The sequence below is a fragment of the Mustela lutreola genome, chromosome 1, assembly GCF_030435805.1.
Source record: "Mustela lutreola isolate mMusLut2 chromosome 1, mMusLut2.pri, whole genome shotgun sequence".
In the NCBI taxonomy this organism is placed as follows: Eukaryota; Metazoa; Chordata; class Mammalia; order Carnivora; family Mustelidae; genus Mustela; species Mustela lutreola.
In genome coordinates, this window is record NC_081290.1 from 224,918,540 (window position 1) to 224,928,108 (window position 9,569).

Below are 9,569 nucleotides of genomic sequence, written 5' to 3' on the forward strand. Positions count from 1 at the left end.
AAGTATCCATCAATGGGTTGCCACTATTAAGGACATTTAATTGTATCTACATTTCCTTCTGGAAGCTAGGTTATTGATAGAAATGCTTTGTTCTAAGACATTTGCAAACTGAGGGAGACTCAGGGTATTGCAGGATTGTGATCTCTGTAGGTTAACTGTTTGTTTTTCCTTTTCTTAGATTTAGGACAACCTGGAGTGCCTAAGGAATGTCACATGTATCCCATGGGGATGAGGGTTGTGGGATATCTGCTCCTGTCCTGTCCTCAGCTTACCTCTGCTCTCCCATCATAATGATGAATAGGATACAATCTCTGTCCTAAAGATCTTAAAATATGTTTAAGGGAAAAATACTTAAATAGATCATTGCAGTGAAGTATGGTAAATACTATGTTGGAAACATGTGAAAAACCAATAATCACACATATGCATACACAGAGCCACAAAGTGAATGGCCATAGGTGTACTTAACATCAGAGTTGATAGTTCAGAAAGGTTTTTCACATCCTTATCCATTTTATCACTTAAGGGAAGCATTTTATATCTTTTGTGCCTGTTTCTCAGATGCAGAAATTGAGGCTAAGAGGATTTCAGTGATTTGTTCCAGATTTTATAGCCCTAGAAATTACATGCATGAATTTTGAGATCTTATCCAGTGTCCATACTACTCTACATTTCCTTTTGTTTCAGTCCTTTAATAGCTAATAGTTTTTGTTTGTTTGTTTGTTTGTTTTGTAAATTCTGGATACATGTGGTTCTAAGTCTACCCCATATGTATACTTCTTATTCTGTGTCTTTCTTCATTAAACTTTTTCAAGTCTTTATGAATTTATAATTTAACAAATCCTTTTAAATACACCAGTAAAGTGATAAATAGGCCAAGGAGCTCTGAATAGAGGTTGTAGTGACTGACTTTGATTTTTAAGGTAATTGGACCAGGTATCATCTCTTCTAGACTGAAGCCTTAACATCAGTAAAATGGGGCTAATACTGTTTATCTCAGAGAGCTGCTATGGAGATTAAAAAAGATAAAACAGGGGGGTCTGGGTGGCTCAGTTGTTTTAAGTAACTGCCTTTGGCCCAGGTCATCATCCTGGAGTTCTTGGATGGAGTCCCACGTCAGGTTTTCTGCTTGGTGGGGAGTCTGTTTCTGACTCCCCCTTCTCATGCTTGCTCTCTCTCTCTCTCTCTCTCTCTCTCTCTCATTTTCTCTCTGTTTCAAATAAATAAGTTAAAAAAAAAAAAGATAAAACATATGTAAAGACCAGAATACAGTGTCTTACACATACTGGGTACTCTGCATTAGGTGGTTCTCTTCTCCATCCCTGTCAGGCTGTTCTACACTTTTCAGTTCCCACGGCCTGCTCTGCAACTCTACACACAACTTTAATGTCCACAAAAATGGCTTTAGAACTACAAAGAAAACATTGTTTGGGAATAGCATTACAGAAAACACACACACAGCAGGACTGAAGACATACTGCATTTTACTCATATAAGAAAGTTAATGGCTTCTGTTATGTCTATATCAGCCCTTCCTCCTCACTGTTAGACTGTAGCCATCCTGGGCTTATTACCAGGCAGAGATTGTGCAATTCCAGAGACTTTTCGAACTGTTACAAATTAGAATCCACGAGGGAAAGGCTCACTAGAAGACATCACAGGCGAGGTTATCATTTTTTCCTTTTGAAGTTGGGCCTCATATCTTTTTTCTTATTACAATCATTACTTTGAAATATGATTTTTTTAAACAGTAATTTTCTAGAACAAAAGGGATAATACCATATTTCAAAAGCTTTACTGTGAAATTAAACCTTTGAACTACTGTGAAAGAAATTATTCCCTCAAGGCTGCAAGGCTTAAAGGTTATTAAAAATTTAATTTTAAGGAAGGCATCCAGAAAAAAAAAGTGTATAAATGCTACTTAGAACTCAGATTGCCCAACTTAATAACTCCCATTGCTCCTTATTTTTAAATAATCTGGAAATGTGAACAAATGCACTCCATTTTTTTCAGTGGCAAATCAGTATGTCAACAGATGGCTGGCAGTGTTCCTTAACATCATCTGTTTTCAGCTGGAGCTACATGCACTGGTTCAGCTGGTATCTTCTGCCTCCCCCAATTGAGAGAATAGCACAGTGTCGAAGAAGTATTATGTGCAGGGTACACTGAACCCAGAGACTCTTCCAAACTCCAGATATTGTAATAAAGAGCAAGTATTTAAACCACAGTATAAACGGTCCACACTGGTGTGATAGCAAGAGTTTCAACTTTCTCATCTGTGAAATAAAAAGAATTTTCTTCATCCTGTGATATGGACATGCTATTAATGCCTCCACTAAACAGATAATGTGACCTTAGGTTTCTAAATTTCTTTGTACTCCGGTTTCCTCATCTGTAAAATGAGAAAGTTAGCAGTACTTACCTCATCTGCCTCATACAAATTGCATGGAGATTAAATTAATTCATACCTGCACAATGCAGGAGATAGCACCTGGCATATAGTAAGCACAATGTATTATTATTGCTCATTTTAATGCTATCACATCCAAGTAATATAATACATTATCTTTCTTTTAGGATTTATTTATTTATTTTAGAGAGCAAGAGATCACAAGGGAGGGGCAGAGGGAGCAGGAGAGTCCCGAGCAGACTCCTTGCTGAGCACAAGCCTGATATGGGGCTTGATCCCATGACCCTGAGATCATGACCTGAGCTGAAACCAAGAGTTGGATGCTTGATGGACTGTGCCACCCAGAGGCTCCAATATATGAATTCTTAAGAGAAAAGGGTGAATAGATAATAATAAGTACATGCTCTTAAGGAGCTCACAAGCATGTAGGAGATGAATCAAATAAGCAACAGTGATTTTTAAAAAAAAGTGTAGCACACTAAGGTGAGATCAGAGGTATGCTCAAGGTTCTCATGTATGATTTTGATCTGCGTTTGTGATGACTGGGTAGATGGAAGGTGCCTTAGGAGAAACAATCTAAGCATAAGGGAGTGAACGCACATGGAGTATAAATAAAGCCTGTTTCCCAGGAACACTATGGAAAAACATGACATAAAGCCACAGGTCTCAATCTTGTCTGCAATTCCAGATCATCCATGAAACTGCTTAAAAATACCGTTCTTGACCTAATGAATCAGAATCTGTTGGTCTGGGGTTTAGGTATTGGTGATTTTAACAACCCATACGAGTAAGTCTGAGGCACAGCTAGGGGTGAGAGCCACTAAGATTATGCACTGTGAGGGCACATTGTAAATAGTGGAATCTCAATATAAATGCTAAATATTGTTATTATGGCTTGACATTTATTTTTTACTACCCTAAGTTGTTTATTAAGTAAGAATTTTACAAACATTTCTTGTATTAGTAGTAATGGTGGAGCTGGAGAGTATTGTGTCTTCACAATACTGCCTGGCAAGAACCAACAATAGTGTGGTAGAATTTGTGGCCCTTCCTAGGCGTTGGTTCTTGCAGTGTATAGATTTCAGCCCTTGAATCTCTCTGTGCTATGGACTGGTTTGCTGATGCACTAGGTGTTAGGATTTTTTTTGATACTTCTAAGGAATGGATCACGGAGGACAACCTCAAAGAATTTGTAGGTAGTATCTTTGCCAATTCAGTAAGAATTCAAGACTCTCAGAACCCCACAGTAGTGTCCAGCTTACTCCTCTGCAACAGGCTGAAGGCTGAAGGCAAACCTTAGCTTGTTAACACTGTGATGAACAGGCTTGTTGTAGGTAGCACCCTTAGGAACCAGGCATTTGCAACCACCATATCACACATGAATCTGACATATGATATAACCTTGGTTGGCCTGGTATCCCAGTCTGCACACTTTATTGGGCTAGGTTAGACAGGGGGCCCCGTGGAGGGCAGAGAGCTGGTGGTATTCCCAGCAGGGCATCCTGAGAAGAAAGCACATTACATCAGACTGCTTCTTCTTCCATAGCTCCTGGATATACTTGTAAAGTGCTTACCTTGGCTTACCTTTGAGCTGATGGCTGCCACCACATGGAAAGGGAAGAGCCATTCTTCCACAATCCTTTCTGAGCCTACTACTGATTAATATTTAAATACTTAAATACAGTGATCTCAAGCCCCTTACGTGTACAGTGGGTTTTTTGTTGTTTTGGTTTTGTTTGTTTTTTTGTGTGTGTGTGATTTTTTTGCGAAGTATATCCACACACTGGTACTAGAAGTGGTAAGCAAGACCATTAATGACAAGCACAAGAAGTTGGACTTATAAAACTGTTGCCAGGTTGGGAAATGGTTAGACCTTGGTGTTTAACATAGAGACTATCTCTGTTCTTCAGTTTCTTAGGGAATAACCCATGTCAGGACAGAGATCCTCATAGAACTAATTGGGCATCCAATATACTCAGAAAGAACAAATTTGTCTCTTGACAACATTCACTTGCTAAATCTCACTGGCAAATGTTCTCACCCTGGAACATTCAGGAATGTAAGCTCTTCTTACTAGATTGTGTGTTCCTTGAGGGCAGTGACATTATGTCTGCCTTTTGCTGTTTCTCTAACACCTTGTACAGTGCTCGTCATATAGTAGGCACCAACAAATATTTAAAGAGGAAATTTTGTTGAATTTTTCCTTCTGGTGGGCATAACAGTAATGTTATTTGATCTCTACTCACTGCCTATAGGAAAAGGGTTATTTCCCTGTATTTGTATTGTTAGCTTATTTTAGAAGGATGTTTATGAGTGCTAGTGGGATATACCTGGTATGATTACTGTAAACAATTATTTTCAGAGTAATGTGGACAAATAATTCAGTTCTCTTGTGTGCTTCCACAGTAGGCAGGTGGTCAGGTCCATGTTTGCCCATCTGGGATATCACTTTGAACTTGTGCCTTGAACATGAAGTTATTAAGACATTCTGTTTTTCTTTAAAAGTCCCGGGTATTGCCCTTTCTCTTTTTAACTAGAGTTCAGCAAAGCAAACCATTCATTATATATTAAGAAAAATTACAAAGACTATGCAATATGTATAATATGTAATTCCTTATTAGTGTCACTTTTGCTCTCCTAAATGCCTACTCTGTCAGATAAAATGAATTTTCTCATTAACCTCATGCATGCCAACTTGTCAAATTATGATGAACCAAACAAGACTCTACCCAGAAATTGAGCTGCTATCATGGCATTTATATGGCTTTGCCAATTAGTCTATAAATAACATTTTTAACACACTTCAGAATTTTGAAACTAAACCATTCGGAATGTTCTGAAATACAAGAATAGTAAAAAGACTATCCAAAGAAAGTTTAAAAAATGATTTGCCTTATTAGAGGAAATGAACATTATTTAGAGGAACAAGGGATCAGATGATCATATAGACATTCAACAAATATTTATCGAATGTCTGACCTGTACGTACAGTTTTCTTAGATGCAGTAGCTGTGACTTAGTAAAGAAGTTACTGTGATTTTTCCTTCAGTAGAAAATTGTTACCTGGTATATATTACACCTATATACATTATTCAGGATATTAGCAATGGAGTACCAAGATAAATAAGACAAATTACCATACTTACGGAACTCATATTTGATGGTGAAGTCAGATAAACAAATAATTAGAAAAGAAATTGGTGAAGTGGTAGTAGCGGTGTGCAGACATAAACAGAGACAGGATGGTAGCAGTTAAGGATAGAAAGATAGACACCAGAATAGGAAGGATTTGTAAAGTAAGAAGTTATTTGATATAATTATGAAGTTCAAGGCATGTCTAAAGAATGAAAATGACTTAGAAGAACAATAATTCACCTTTGTTTTAATCACAGTTTTTGAGTTCTGTACAACATATGTTTAGAGGAAGCTCTGAGGATTGCATGAGAGATTGGCCAGGGACATTGACAGTGCTCAGTCTCTCATCAGATGTAGAGAGTAACCCATTTTTTGTTTTCATCATGCCCACTACTGCCTTTTGACAAAGATGTACAAAGGTGGAAGTTAACAGAACCCGTCTTCTCTTGAAGGCACTTTAGAGAGTAACTCTTAACACTTAAGCCTCCATGCTGAAGATTTTTACCCTCCATGCCCAGCAGCCATATAAACTACTTTTTCCAACCACTTTTTGTCTTCTCCTTAAAAAGAGTTCTGATAAATATGACTTTCCCCATCAAGTACTTCCAATGATGTTTTAGTGCCCTGTGGATATTCTAATGTCCTTCATATGCCCAGCTGGTTTACCCATTAATCTGGATCTGCCAAGAACCACGGAAATCGGAAAGTGACATAACCAATCTTGCAGTTTAGAACAGTTGTTAAAAGAGTTCATACCTGCAAGGTCTGGCATATAATATGCACCAATAAAGATGAGACATTATTGTCACAACCATAACCACTACTACACAGTACTATCAAGTGAAATAAGACACAGATACATACTTTCCACCCCCGCTTATCAATGACACCGATAAGGTCTGTCTCCTCTGCTAGTGTGGTCCCATGAGAACAGAAAGCACATTTCTCTTATTGACTGATTTATGCCCAGTACTTACTTAGCATTGCTCCGTAAAGATGTGTGGAGTAAATCAAGAATAAGCTAACTTAATCCTCGTAACCCTGAAGTTCTTTTTTGAGCTGGTGTAGTGAACTAATGTCATTTTCCCTTAAAGTAAAGTTGATACTCAATCAACTCAAATTTTAGATTGATTTTATTTAAGAGTGTAGATTCTCATCACAAGTAGGAAATGAAAAGAGAAGTATGTAATTAGGAGAGGAGAAGGATAGGCACCATCCAATTAATTAAGAAATGATGCAATTCTGGTCCCCTTATTGTTTTAATAGAAACATTATTTCCCTTTTCTTCCTGATTCAGGGAGGTGTGGGGATGAGATGAAGATTGCAGGAGCATAAGGAAGGAAGAGTCACACCTAAGTGGAGTCCGCAAGTGTAGACAGTACACCTGCGAAGCCTGGCAGTGGAGGGAAGCGGGGGGGGGGGGGGGGGGGCAGGGGGGGGGGGCGGGGCGCACATAATGACAACGTCATTTCCTTGAGAGAAACCAAACATGGATCTTTGTAAATCTTATGTTCACTAACTTTTTGAAGGGATAATAATAATAATTCATAAGTAACATTACAGGGCATGCTTTGGTTAAAAAGTGATTTGTACTTGTACTTATAATATAATTATATAAAATAGTAATACAGCCTCAGTTTTTCCTATGTTAAATGGGGACATAAATATTCTTTCTCATATAAGGTATCATGTATCATGGAAAGTGCTTTAACATGCTGATACATACTAAGGGTTCATGCCTGTAAGTGTTTGTCATTGGTATGTCTTTACAAAAAACTCCTGACCTCTAGCCCGGAAAGGAAACATTCATTAACCTCATTCACAGAGGAGGGAATATCAGCTGGGAGAAATGAACTGACTTGACTTGTCCCCTCTGTCTCTTAACTAGAAAATGGAAGAGCCAGGATTCTAATTCAGGATTCCATAAAAAAAAAAAAAAAAAAAAAAAAAAAAAAATTCTTTCTTCTGACATAAATTCTGATAACTTTTTTTTTTGAAGTTGCAAAGGTTTGTTTGTTTGTTTTTAATTTGCCAATCTTAATAATGTACTCTTTTTCTTGTCTGCAGTACATATTTTTTATTTTTTTTAAATGCAGCATTTATATATATATTTATTTATTTGTCAGAGAGAGAGAGAGAGAGAGCGAGCGCACACAAGCAGGCAGGCAGAGTGGCAGGCAGAGGCAGAGAGAGAAGCAGGCTTCCCCCTGAGCAGGGAGCCTGATGGGAGACTTGATCCCAGGACCCTGGGATCATGACCTGAGCCCAAGTCAGCCGGTTAACCAACTGAGCCACCCAGGCGTCCCTGCAGTACATATTTTTAGAGTTTGTCAGGCTTTACACTTTAATTAAAAATGGACTCATTTGATGGTCAAACAGAAATCATTACTGTTAATATATGGTGAGATGATTTCTGTTTGAGAATCTTCAGGTTCTTAAAACTAAAGGGCCTTGAGATTGGAAAGTGAGATGCAGAGGGATATTTGCATCCATCTACATAGTAGAGGGAGAGCCAGGGAAGGGGGAAGATGTACACTTATATGGATAAAGGGATACACCTGGAAGCTGGGTTACTATACAGCTCAGCATCTGGGAAGAGGCTAAGGCAAGAACACATTTGCAGTAGTTACACTTGAAAGGAGTAACAGAATCCTCTCTGCCTGGACAATGAAAGGGCAAGTTACCAAAATGAGCAAAGGAATAAATGAGCAAAGGAACTAATATGTAGCAAAAGGAATGCCTTATACTTTCTATTATTATTAAATGCTAGTGGTGCATCAGACATTGCTCTACTAGCTAGATACTTTACATGTCTTATCTTTACTCTTTAATAACAACGTGCTATCTTCTCCAGATTAGCATAGCTACTAGGAGCACAGTCTGGAGATCTTTCATTTTTCCTGGGTACCACACTTGTCCAGATGAGTACTGAGTTGGCTGTTTATGAAAACTGGAGTTTGGCTTTACCTGTAAGAGGTACCGAAAAGTGTAGGTGATTGGGAATGAACAACTTGTCTCAAATGTCATTTATTTTATTTTGTCCTGAGAGGCAGCAATATTAAATGGGGGATATAATTGTAGGCTTGACTCTGGAAAATTCTGACTTGAATACTCTTGAAGGTCACCTGACTAACTCTGCCTCTGTTGCGATTTTCCAGGCTGCCAAGTACAATCAGGGGTCACCAATGTTTGACCAGCTGATCATAGGCACTGGCAAGGGGGCATATGTGTTCTGATTGTTGTTTACTGGGTCCTCCATACTTGGAGAGTTAAAGGGAGCCTTCTGTAGTGCCACTTTTCATCTTCTCCAGTTTCACTACCTCCTACTCAACTCCCTTTATTAGGTACACGCAGCAGGAAGACCCTTAGGGTTTGCCCAGAGCCACTTCATTGAAAAATGCCTCAGGCTTCCCTTACTGCAAGTGGAGGGTGAAGGAAAAGAGCTCAGAATCTGCACATGCTTCCAGGAGCAGAGCTACAGAAATACCCAGGCTTCTGTTAATACTTCTCTAAAATACCTGCTGCTGATGGACTTAATTTTCCAAAATCAAGTTTAAACTGCCCTGAAAACTTTAGATTGCTAATGAGTTAGGGAAAGCCTGCTTTGGAGTGGAATGGGATCTTGAAACCACTGTCTCATTAACCTGAGGTTATCTTTTTTAAAAATTATTTTTCTCTAAATTTAGGATTATTTACAAAGCTCCATCAAGTTTCTCCTCCAAAAAATGCCCTGAGATTCCAAAAAGATGTATTAGCACCTTGCACACAATAATAGCTCTTAGATCTTCAAACTTCTATATCAGAGATGATATCACTTTGAGCATAACCATGTATTTGTTTTAACAGAAGTGATGGAGCAGATAAGAATTAGTCATTCCCTGCTTGAAATCAAGTATAATTCATTATTTGGTGAATGTATATTAGTTTATTATCAATCACTATTTACAGAGTAAATATTGTAAGTATTTTTCTCATATGTCATACTGTATTATTGTCTATATGCTCAAGAGTCTTTCTGATGTGG

At 38.2% G+C, this 9,569-nt stretch overlaps 1 pseudogene; it reads right to left on the reverse strand.

The window, feature by feature from the left end:
* Positions 1–3,370: 3,370 nt before the first annotated feature.
* On the reverse strand, positions 3,371–5,565 carry LOC131832540 (large ribosomal subunit protein eL15-like; annotated as a pseudogene).
* Positions 5,566–9,569: the final 4,004 nt, after the last annotated feature.